At 40.0% G+C, this 10,715-nt stretch overlaps 1 protein-coding gene across 1 annotated transcript in view; it reads right to left on the bottom strand.

Annotated features, from left to right (window-relative positions):
* The window catches only part of stxbp2 (syntaxin binding protein 2), a 32,418-nt gene that overhangs the window by 9,677 nt on the left and 12,026 nt on the right, over window positions 1-10,715 (bottom strand). The window lies entirely within an intron of this gene.

The following is a 10,715-nucleotide window of genomic DNA, read 5'->3' as shown; positions in this document are numbered from 1 at the left end:
TGCGTAACTCTAATGATCTTATCCTCTGCAGCAGAGGTAACTCTGGGTCTTCCTTTCCTGTGGCTGTCCTCACAAGAGCCAGTTCCATCATAGCGCTTGATGGTTTCTGTGACTGCACTTGAAGAAAATGTAAAAGTATTTGAAATTTTCCAGATTGACTGACCATGTCTTAAAGTAATGATGGACTGTCGTTTCTCTTTGCTTATTTGAGCTGTTCTTGCCATAATATAGACTTGGTCTTTTACCAAATAGGGCTATCTTCTGTATACCACCCCTATCTTGTCATAAAACGACTAATTTGCTTAAATGCATTAAGAAGGAAAGAAATTCTACAAATTAACTTTTAACAGGGCACACCTGTTAATTGAAATGCATTCCAGGTGACTACCTCATGAACTGGTTGAGAGAATGCCAAGAGTGTGCAAAGTTTCATCAAGGCAAAGGGTGGCTACTTTGAAGAATCTCAAATATAAAATTATATAGCACATTTTTGGTTACTGCATGATTACATATGTGTTATTTCAGTTTTGATGTTTTCACTATTATTCTACAATGTAGAAATAGTCAAAATTAAATAAAAACCCTTGAATGTGTAGGTCATATTTAATATATCCCCATCGCACCCCTGCATCTTGGATTATTCACATAGTACATCTACAGCCTCTCGTTGATTATCCCAACATATAATAGACTTAGAATAACTTTATTTTTGAGTTTAATATACTATGTTCTATTTAATTCTGTGCATTAACCATGGCCAGCCATCTTGCCAAATCATATATATCTTGAGGCTTTACACCACCACCGGTATCTATTATATAATCAACTTATGGTGTAAATTATCACACTATATTTTTTGATATTTTTTGGTCTGATGAGTCTAAATTTGAGATTTTTGGATCCAACCCCCGTGTCTTTGTGAGATGCAGAGTTGGTGAAAGGATGATCTCCACAAGTGTGGTTCCCACTGTGAAGCATGGAGGAGGTGTGATGGTGCTTTGCTGGTGACAAGGTCAGTGATTTATTTAGAATTCAAGACACACTTAACAAGCATGGCTACCACAGCATTATGCAGCGAAACACCATCCAATCTGGTTTGCGCTTAGTGGGACTATCATTTGTTTTTCAACAGGACAATGACCCAACACATCTCCAGGCTGTGTAAGGGGTATTTGACCAATGAGGGGAGTGATGAACCTGGCCTTCACAATCACCCCTCAACCCAATTGAGATGGTTTTGGATGAGTCGGACCGCAGAGTGAAGGAAAAGCAGCCAACAAGTGCTCAGCATATGTGGGAACTCCTTCAAGACTGTTAGAAAAGCATTCCAGGTGAAGTTGGTTGAGAGAATGCCAAGAGTGTGCAAAGCTTTCATCAAGGCAAAGGGTGGCTACTTTGAAGAATCTCAAATATGAAATATATTTTGATTTGTTTAACACTTTTTTGGCTACTACTTGATTCCATATGTGTCATTTCATAGTTTGATGTCTTCACTATTATTCTACAATGTAGAATGAGTATGGGTCTGGTACTGTAGGCTAATGCACAACATCAGTGGGACGAGAACAAAAGCACAGGGTATATAGTTATAAAGCTAAAAGAACAGCTGCCGGATGTTGACATGTTTAAAGTTACATCCCCAGATGTGAACACGTTTGTATTCCATTAAGCTGTTGATGTCCTTGCTATATAACATATTTTTTTCATGGGTGCGTCCCAAATGGGACCCCATTTTACATTGTATTCTACTTTTGACCAATGCCCCATGGGCCCTGGTCCAAAGTAGTGCACTATAAAAGGGAATAGAGTGCCATTTAGGACACAACCATGATGATACGTCTGTGTGTGTGTATATAAAGATTTTATCAAGAATTTAAACCCTGCCCTCAAGAAGAGCTTTGCTCTGAACAAGGAAGTCTGTGTATATCCCAAATGGCACCCTATTCTCTATATGGTGCACAACTTTCAACCAGGGCTCTGGTCAAAAGTAGTGCACCATATAGGGAATAAGGTGCCATTTGGACACCACTGCATTGTGTAAATTAATTAGCAAACACACAGATTACCAAGCCCGGGAGTGCCTTCAGATGAGCTTTTATACAGTGCATTCGGAAAGTATTCAGACCTTGACTTTTTCCACATTTTGTTACGCTACAGCCTTATTCTAAAATGGATGAAATTGTTATTTACACACACACACACACACACAATACCATACAAGGACAAAGCAAAAACAGTTTAGAAATGTTAGCAAACGTATAAAAAAAAAAAAAACGGAACTATCATATTTACACAAGTATCTAGAGATGTTAGATCGGGTTCAAGTCCGGGCTGGAACACTCAAGCACATTCAGAGACTGGTCCTGAAGCCACTCCTATGTTGTCTTGGCTGTGTGCTTAGTGTCGTTGTCCTGTTGGAAGGTGAACCGTCCCCCCAGTCTGAGGTCCTGAGCACTCTGGAGCAGGTTTACGTCAACGATCTCTCTGTACTTTGCTCAGTTCATCTTTCCCTCGATCCTGACTWGTCTCCCAGTCCCTGCCACTGAAAAACATCCCCACACCATGATGCTGCCACCACCATGCTTCACCTTTGGGATGGTGCCAGGTTTCCTCCAGCCGTGACACTTGGCATTCAGGCCAAATAGTTCAATCTTGGTTTCATCAGACCAGAGAATCTTGTTTCTCTTGGTCTGTGTCCTTTAGGTGCCTTTTGGCAAACTCCAAGCGGGCTGACATGTGCCTTTTACTGAGGAGTGTCTTCCGTCTGACCACTCTACCATAAAGACCAGATTGGTGGAGTGCTGCAGAGATGGTTGTCCTTTTGGAAGGTTCTCCCATCTACACAGAGGAACTCTGGAGCTCTGTCAGAATGACCATCGGGTTTTTGGTCACCCTTCTCCCCCGATTGCTCAGTTTGGCCAGGTGGCCAGCTCTAAGAAGAGTCTTGGTGGTTCCAAACTTCTTCCATTTAAGAATGATGGAGGCCACAGTACTCTTGGGGACCTTCAATGCTGCAGATCATTTTTGGTACACTTCCCCAGGTCCTGTCTCAGAGCTCTATGGACAATTCCTTCAACTTCATGGCTTGGTTTTTCCTCTGACATGCACTGTGTATATATAGACAGGTGTGTGCCTTTCCATATCATGTCCAATCAATCGAATTTACCACAGGTGGACTCCAATCAAGTTGTAGAAACATCTCAAGGATGATCAATGGAAACAGGATGCACCTGAGCTCAATTTYAAGTCTCATAGTAAAGGGTCTGAATACTTATGTAAATAATTGTTTTACAAAAAAATATATATATAAATTAGCAAACATTTAGAAAAACCTGGTTTTGCTTTGTCCTTATGGGGTATTGTGTGTAGATTGATGAGGAAAATGTTTTGATTAATATTGGGGTGGCAGGTAGCCTAGTGGTTAGAGCGTTGGACTAATAACCGAAAGGTTGCTAGATCGAATCCCCGAGCTGACAAGGGAAAAATGTTAAACTTTAATTCAGAGTTTAATCTTTAAAATAGAGCTTTGGCGTAGTTAAGTGGGCTGGAGAGGTGAAAAGTTAGTTGATCCAAGCTGCCATTAGACAGCCTGTGAATAATCTACCAGGATTTATTCTATTTTTAGTTTGTTGATATAGCTTGTTCATGTTGTACAGTGCATTCAGCAAGTATTCAGACCCTTGACTTTTTCCACATTTTGTTACGTTAACAGCCTTAATTTAATATGTATATATATGTTTTCCTTTATTTAACTAGGCAAGTCAGTTGAGAACAAATTTGTATTTTCAATGACTTGCCTAGGAACAGTGGGTTAACTGCCTTGTTCAGGGGCAGAATGACATATTTTTCCCTTGTCAGCTCGGGGATTCGATCTAGCAACTTTTTCGGTTATTAGTCCAACGCTCTAACCACTAGGCTACCTGCCACCCCAATATTAATCAAAACATTTTCCTCATCAATCTACACACAATACCCCATAAGGACAAAGCAAAACCAGGTTTTTCTAAATGTTTGCTAATTTATATATAATTTTTTTGTAAAACAATTATTTACATAAGTATTCAGACCCTTTACTATGAGACTTGAAATTGAGCTCAGGTGCATCCTGTTTCCATTGATCATCCTTGAGATGTTTCTACAACTTGATTGGAGTCCACCTGTGGTAAATTCGATTGATTGGACATGATATGGAAAGGCACACACCTGTCTATATATACACAGTGCATGTCAGAGGAAAAACCAAGCCATGAAGTTGAAGGAATTGTCCATAGAGCTCTGAGACAGGACCTGGGGAAGTGTACCAAAATGATCTGCAGCATTGAAGGTCCCCAAGAGTACTGTGGCCTCCATCATTCTTAAATGGAAGAAGTTTGGAACCACCAAGACTCTTCTTAGAGCTGGCCACCTGGCCAAACTGAGCAATCGGGGAGAGGGTGACCAAAAACCCGATGGTCATTCTGACAGAGCTCCAGAGTTCCTCTGTGTAGATGGGAAACCTTCCAAAAGACAACCATCTCTGCAGCACTCCACCAATCTGGTCTTTATGGTAGAGTGGTCAGACGGAAGACACTCCTCAGTAAAAGGCACATGTCAGCCCGCTTGGAGTTTGCCAAAAGGCACCTAAAGGACACAGACAAGAGAAACAAGATTCTCTGGTCTGATGAAACCAAGATTGAACTATTTGGCCTGAATGCCAAGTGTCACGGCTGGAGGAAACCTGGCACCATCCCAAAGGTGAAGCATGGTGGTGGCAGCATCATGGTGTGGGGATGTTTTTCAGTGGCAGGGACTGGGAGACTAGTCAGGATCGAGGGAAAGATGAACTGAGCAAAGTACAGAGAGATCGTTGACGTAAACCTGCTCCAAGTGCTCAGGACCTCAGACTGGGGGACGGTTCACCTTCCAACAGGACAACGACACTAAGCACACAGCCAAGACAACATAGGAGTGGCTTCAGGACCAGTCTCTGAATGTGCTTGAGTGTTCCAGCCCGGACTTGAACCCGATCTAACATCTCTAGATACTTGTGTAAATATGATAGTTCCGTTTTTTTTTTATACGTTTGCTAACATTTCTAAACTGTTTTTGCTTTGTCCTTGTATGGTATTGTGTGTGTGTGTGTGTGTGTGTGTGTGTGTGTGTGTGTGTGTGTAAATAAATTTCATCCATTTTAGAATAAGGCTGTAGCGTAACAAAATGTGGAAAAAGTCAAGGTCTGAATACTTTCCGAATGCACTTTATAAAAGCTCATCTGAAGGCACTCCCGGGCTTGGTAATCTGTGTGTTTGCTAATTAATTTACACAATGCAGTGGTGTCCCAAATGGCACCTTATTCCCTATATGGTGCACTACTTTTGACCAGAGCCCTGGTTGAAAGTTGTGCACCATATAGAGAATAGGGTGCCATTTGGGATATACACAGACTTCCTTGTTCAGAGCAAAGCTCTTCTTGAGGGCAGGGTTTAAAATTCTTGATAAAATCTTTATATACACACACACAGACGTATCATCATGGTTGTGTCCTAAATGGCACTCTATTCCCTTTTATAGTGCACTACTTTGGACCAGGGCCCATGGGGCATTGGTCAAAAGTAGAATACAATGTAAAATGGGGTCCCATTTGGGACGCACCCATGAAAAAATATGTTATATAGCAAGGACATCAACAGCTTAATGGAATACAAACGTGTTCACATCTGGGGATGTAATTTAAACATGTCAACATCGGCAGCTGTTCTTTTAGCTTTATAACTATATACCCTGTGCTTTTGTTCTCGTCCCACTGATGTTGTGCATTAGCCTACAGTACCAGACCCATACTCATTCTACATTGTAGAATAATAGTGAAGACATCAAACTATGAAATGACACATATGGAATCAAGTAGTAGCCAAAAAAGTGTTAAAACAATCAAAATATATTTCATATTTGAGATTCTTCAAAGTAGCCCCCTTTGCCTTGATGAAAGCTTTGCACACTCTTGGCATTCTCTCAACCAACTTCACCTGGAATGCTTTTCTAACAGTCTTGAAGGAGTTCCCACATATGCTGAGCACTTGTGGGCTGCTTTTCCTTCACTCTGCGGTCCGACTCATCCAAAACCATCTCAATTGGGTTGAGGGGTGATTGTGAAGGCCAGGTTCATCACTCCCCTCATTGGTCAAATACCCCTTACACAGCCTGGAGATGTGTTGGGTCATTGTCCTGTTGAAAAACAAATGATAGTCCCACTAAGCGCAAACCAGATTGGATGGTGTTTCGCTGCATAATGCTGTGGTAGCCATGCTTGTTAAGTGTGTCTTGAATTCTAAATAAATCACTGACTCTTGTCACCAGCAAAGCACCATCACACCTCCTCCATGCTTCACAGTGGGAACCACACTTGTGGAGATCATCCTTTCACCAACTCTGCATCTCACAAAGACACGGGGGTTGGATCCAAAATCTCAAATTTAGACTCATCAGACCAAAGGACAGATTTCTACTGGTCTAATGTCCATTGCTCGTGTTTCTTGGCCCAAGCAAGTCTCTTCTTTATTATTGGTGTCCTTTAGTAGTGGTTTCTTCGCAACAATTCAACCATGAAGGCCTGATTCACGCAGTCTCCTCTGAACAGTTGATGTTGAGATGTCTGTTACTTGAACTCTGAAGCATTTATTTGGGCTGCCATCTGAGGCTGGTAATCTAATGATCTTATCCTCTGCAGCAGAGGTAACTCTGGTCTTCCTTTCCTGTGGCTTGTCCTCACAAGAGCCAGTTCCATCATAGCGCTTGATGGTTTCTGTGACTGCACTTGAAGAAAATGTAAAAGTATTTGAAATTTTCCCAGATTGACTGACCATGTCTTAAAGTAATGATGGACTGTCGTTTCTCTTTGCTTATTTGAGCTGTTTTGCCATAATATAGACTTGGTCTTTTACCAAATAGGGCTATCTTCTGTATACCACCCCTATCTTGTCATAAAACGACTAATTTGCTTAAATGCATTAAGAAGGAAAGAAATTCTACAAATTAACTTTTAACAGGGCACACCTGTTAATTGAAATGCATTCCAGGTGACTACCCATGAAACTGGTTGAGAGAATGCCAAGAGTGTGCAAAGTTGTCATCAAGGCAAAGGGTGGCTACTTTGAAGAATCTCAAATATAAAAATATATATAGCACATTTTTGGTTACTGCATGATTACATATGTGTTATTTCATGGTTTTGATGTTTTCAACTATTATTCTACAATGTAGAAAATAGTCAAAAATTAAATAAAAACCCTTGAATGTGTAGGTCATATTTAATATATCCCCATCGCACCCCTGCATCTTGGATTATTCACATAGTACATCTACAGCCTCTCGTTGATTATCCATACATATAATAGACTTAGAATAACTTTATTTTTGAGTTATAATATACTATGTTCTATTTAATTCTGTGCATTAACCATGGCCAGCCATCTTGCCAAATCATATTATCTTGAGGCTTTACACCACCCACGGTATCTATTATATAATCAAAAAATATAGTGTGATAATTTACACCATAAACCATGTATTGATTTAAGATCGATAATTGTTGGTAATGGATATATAATTATGATCGTTGATAACTACATAATTACTAATGTACAGTACATCACAGGAGGCTGTGAGTGGCGTGAATGGAATTTTATCAAACACATTAAAAACACTGTGTTTGATATCGTTCCATGTATCCCGTTCGAGCCATTTACTATAAACCCACCCTCTCATTTAAAGTGCCACCAGCCACCACTGATGTTTTATTTTACCCAGCAAATAATTTCTACATAATTAGAAATGTACATGTTTTATTATGTTTGTATCATACTGCAGTAGTGCGCGGTTCGGACAATGGCACAAGAACAAGTCTCCAACGGAGTATCGTTCCGGCCCTCGGCTCATCATCTTCATGATCGGAGGCGTGTCCCACTCCGAGATGCGCTCCGCCTACGAGGTCACTCGAGCTACCGACGGAAAAATGGGAGGTCCTGATTGGTAAGGAACACAATAGTTGGACTCAAACTTAAGTGTACACGTTTGTATTTTTATTTTATTTACAATGACGACACACCATGTACCCTCGTTTGGAATTCCCTGCTGGTGGCGCGAAAAGATCCTACAGTGCCTTCAGAAAGTATTCACACCCTTAATTTATTCCACATTTTGTTGTGTTACAGCCTGAATAGATTACATGGATTTTTTTTCTCTGGACACAATACCCCATAATCACAAAGGTGAAAACCACGTTTTCAGACATTTTTGCAAATGTATTGAAAGTGAAATGTCTAGAAATATCAAATTTATGTAAGTATTCACACCCCTGAGTCAATACTTTGAAGAAGCACCTTACACCTCTGGGTAAGTCTCTAAAGCTTTCTATACCTGGATTGTGCAACATTTGTCCACTTATTATTTTCTAAATCTTTAAGTCCTGTCAAATTGGTTGTTGATCATTGCTCAACAACCATTTTTCAGGTCTTGCCATAGAGTTTCAAGTAGATTTAAGTCAAAACTGTAACTCGGCCACTCAGAAACATTCACTGTCTTGGTAAGCAACTCCAGTGTAGATTATCCCTTGTGTTTTAGGTTATTGTCCTGCTGTCAAGTTGAAACAGACTGAACCAGGTTTTACACTAGGATTTTGCCTCCTGTTAGCTCCATTCTGTTTCTTTTTTATTCTGAGAGAACTCCCCAGTCCTGAACTATTGCAAGCAATACCCATAACATGATGCAGCCACAACTATGCTTGAAAATATGGAGAGTGGTACTTCTTAATGTGTTGTATTGGATTTTCCCCAACAAACACTATATTCAAGACAAAAAGTGAATTGCTTTGCCACATTTTTTGCAGCATTACTTTAGTGCCTCGTTGTAAACAGGATGCATGATTTGAATATTTGTATTCTGTACAGGCTTCCTTCTTTTCACTCTGTCAATTAGGTTAGTATTTTGGAGCAACTATACTGAACAAAAATCTAAACGCAACATGTAAAGTGTTGGTCCCATATTTCATGAGTTGAAATAGAAGATCCCAGAAATGTTCATATGCACAAAAAGCTTATTTCGCTTACATTTTGTGCACAAATTTGTTACATCCCTTTTAGTGAGCATTTCTCCTTTGCCAAGATAATCCATCCACCTGACAGGTGTGGCAAATCAAGAAGCTGATTAAACAGCATGATCATTACACAGGAGCGCCTTGTCTTGGGACAATAACATGCCACTATAATGTGCAGTTTTGTGTCACAACACAATGCCAAGATGTCTCAAGTTTTGAAGGAGCGTGCAGTTGCATGCTGACTGTGTTTTAGTCACAATTGGCCTCATGGTGAAATTCCTGAGCGGTTTCCTTCCTCTGCGGCAACGAGTTAGGAAGGACGCCTTTATCTTTGTAGTGACTGGGTGTATTGATACACCATCCGAAGTGTTATTAATAACTTCACCATACTCAAAGGGATATTATTCAATGTCTGCTTTTTTTTTCAAGGCATTGGAAAACTTCCCTGGTCATTTTGGTTGAATCTGTGTTTGAAATTCACTGCTCGAATGAGGGACTTTAAAGATAATTGTATGTGTGAGGTACAGAGATGAGGTAGTCATTCAAAAATCATGTTAAAACACAATTATTGCACACAGAGTGAGTCCATGCAACTTATTGTGTGACTTGTATAGCACATTTTTACTCCTGAACTTATTTAGGCTTTCCATAACAAAGGGGTTGAATACTTGACTCAAGACATTTCAGCTTAAATGTTTTTTGTTAATTTGTAAGCATTTCAAAAAACAATTCCACATTGACATGATGGAGTATTGTGTGTGTGTGTGTGTGTGTAGGCCAGTGACGACAAATCTCTGAATTCAGGCTGTAACAACAAAAATGTGGGGAAAGTCAATACTTTCCGAAGGCACTGTATATCCCCCAGCATGTTTTTTTTCATGTCCGGTAATGCGCCGCTGAGTCTGTCTCTCTCCATACATTTTCATCACGAATCTTCACATGAATGTAAGCGTCTTTGGGTTTCAGAAAAGCGCTATATAATTAGTATTGATATTCCTGTTTTTCGTTTCCCTCCCCTCTATAGGTTCGTCTCAACATTGTCACTCCCACCAGCTTCCTAAATGACCTGAAGAAGCTGGACCTGGTTTAAACTCCTGAAAGCTAGATATAACCCTCCCTTCTCTCCTCAGGCCTGGAAGGGAGCTGGTCTGAGTTTGCTGGGAGAATGTCTCTGAACACAAACCTGGATTCAAATTGCGCTTGTTTTTGATTAAGCCTGCCGGGAGTGCCAGATCAGTGGGATTTGCAGTTTGCACTTTTTAGGACTATTCCAGTGGTTCTATTGGGTTAGACAAGTTCATTAAGCACAGTTAAAAATAAAACAAATACTATTTGAACCCAGGTCTGCTGTTAACGGAGGGGTTCATCATGAGATGCTTGTGTACTCGTCTGTTGCAGGGTTTGAGATGACTAAAGCAAAGTGCCTTTTTTAAGATGTAGTCATCATTAAAGGAATGTATCTTATGATTCTCAATATTTTAATTGAATTTTCTATTTGAATTATGCTTGAATTAAAACAAATGATGTACATACGTATTAATGTAATGCTGTGATGGACATTGTTTGCTCTGAATATTTCATTAAAACAGTCCTTATATTATGAAGATTATTTGAACCTGTGTCTTCTACTGTAATTGAGTTACAA

This window comes from Salvelinus sp. IW2-2015, linkage group LG20, assembly GCF_002910315.2.
Source record: "Salvelinus sp. IW2-2015 linkage group LG20, ASM291031v2, whole genome shotgun sequence".
Classification (NCBI taxonomy): domain Eukaryota; kingdom Metazoa; phylum Chordata; class Actinopteri; order Salmoniformes; family Salmonidae; genus Salvelinus; species Salvelinus sp. IW2-2015.
The sequence above is the reverse complement of the archived record's forward strand: the minus strand, read 5'-3'. Positions and strand labels throughout refer to the sequence as shown.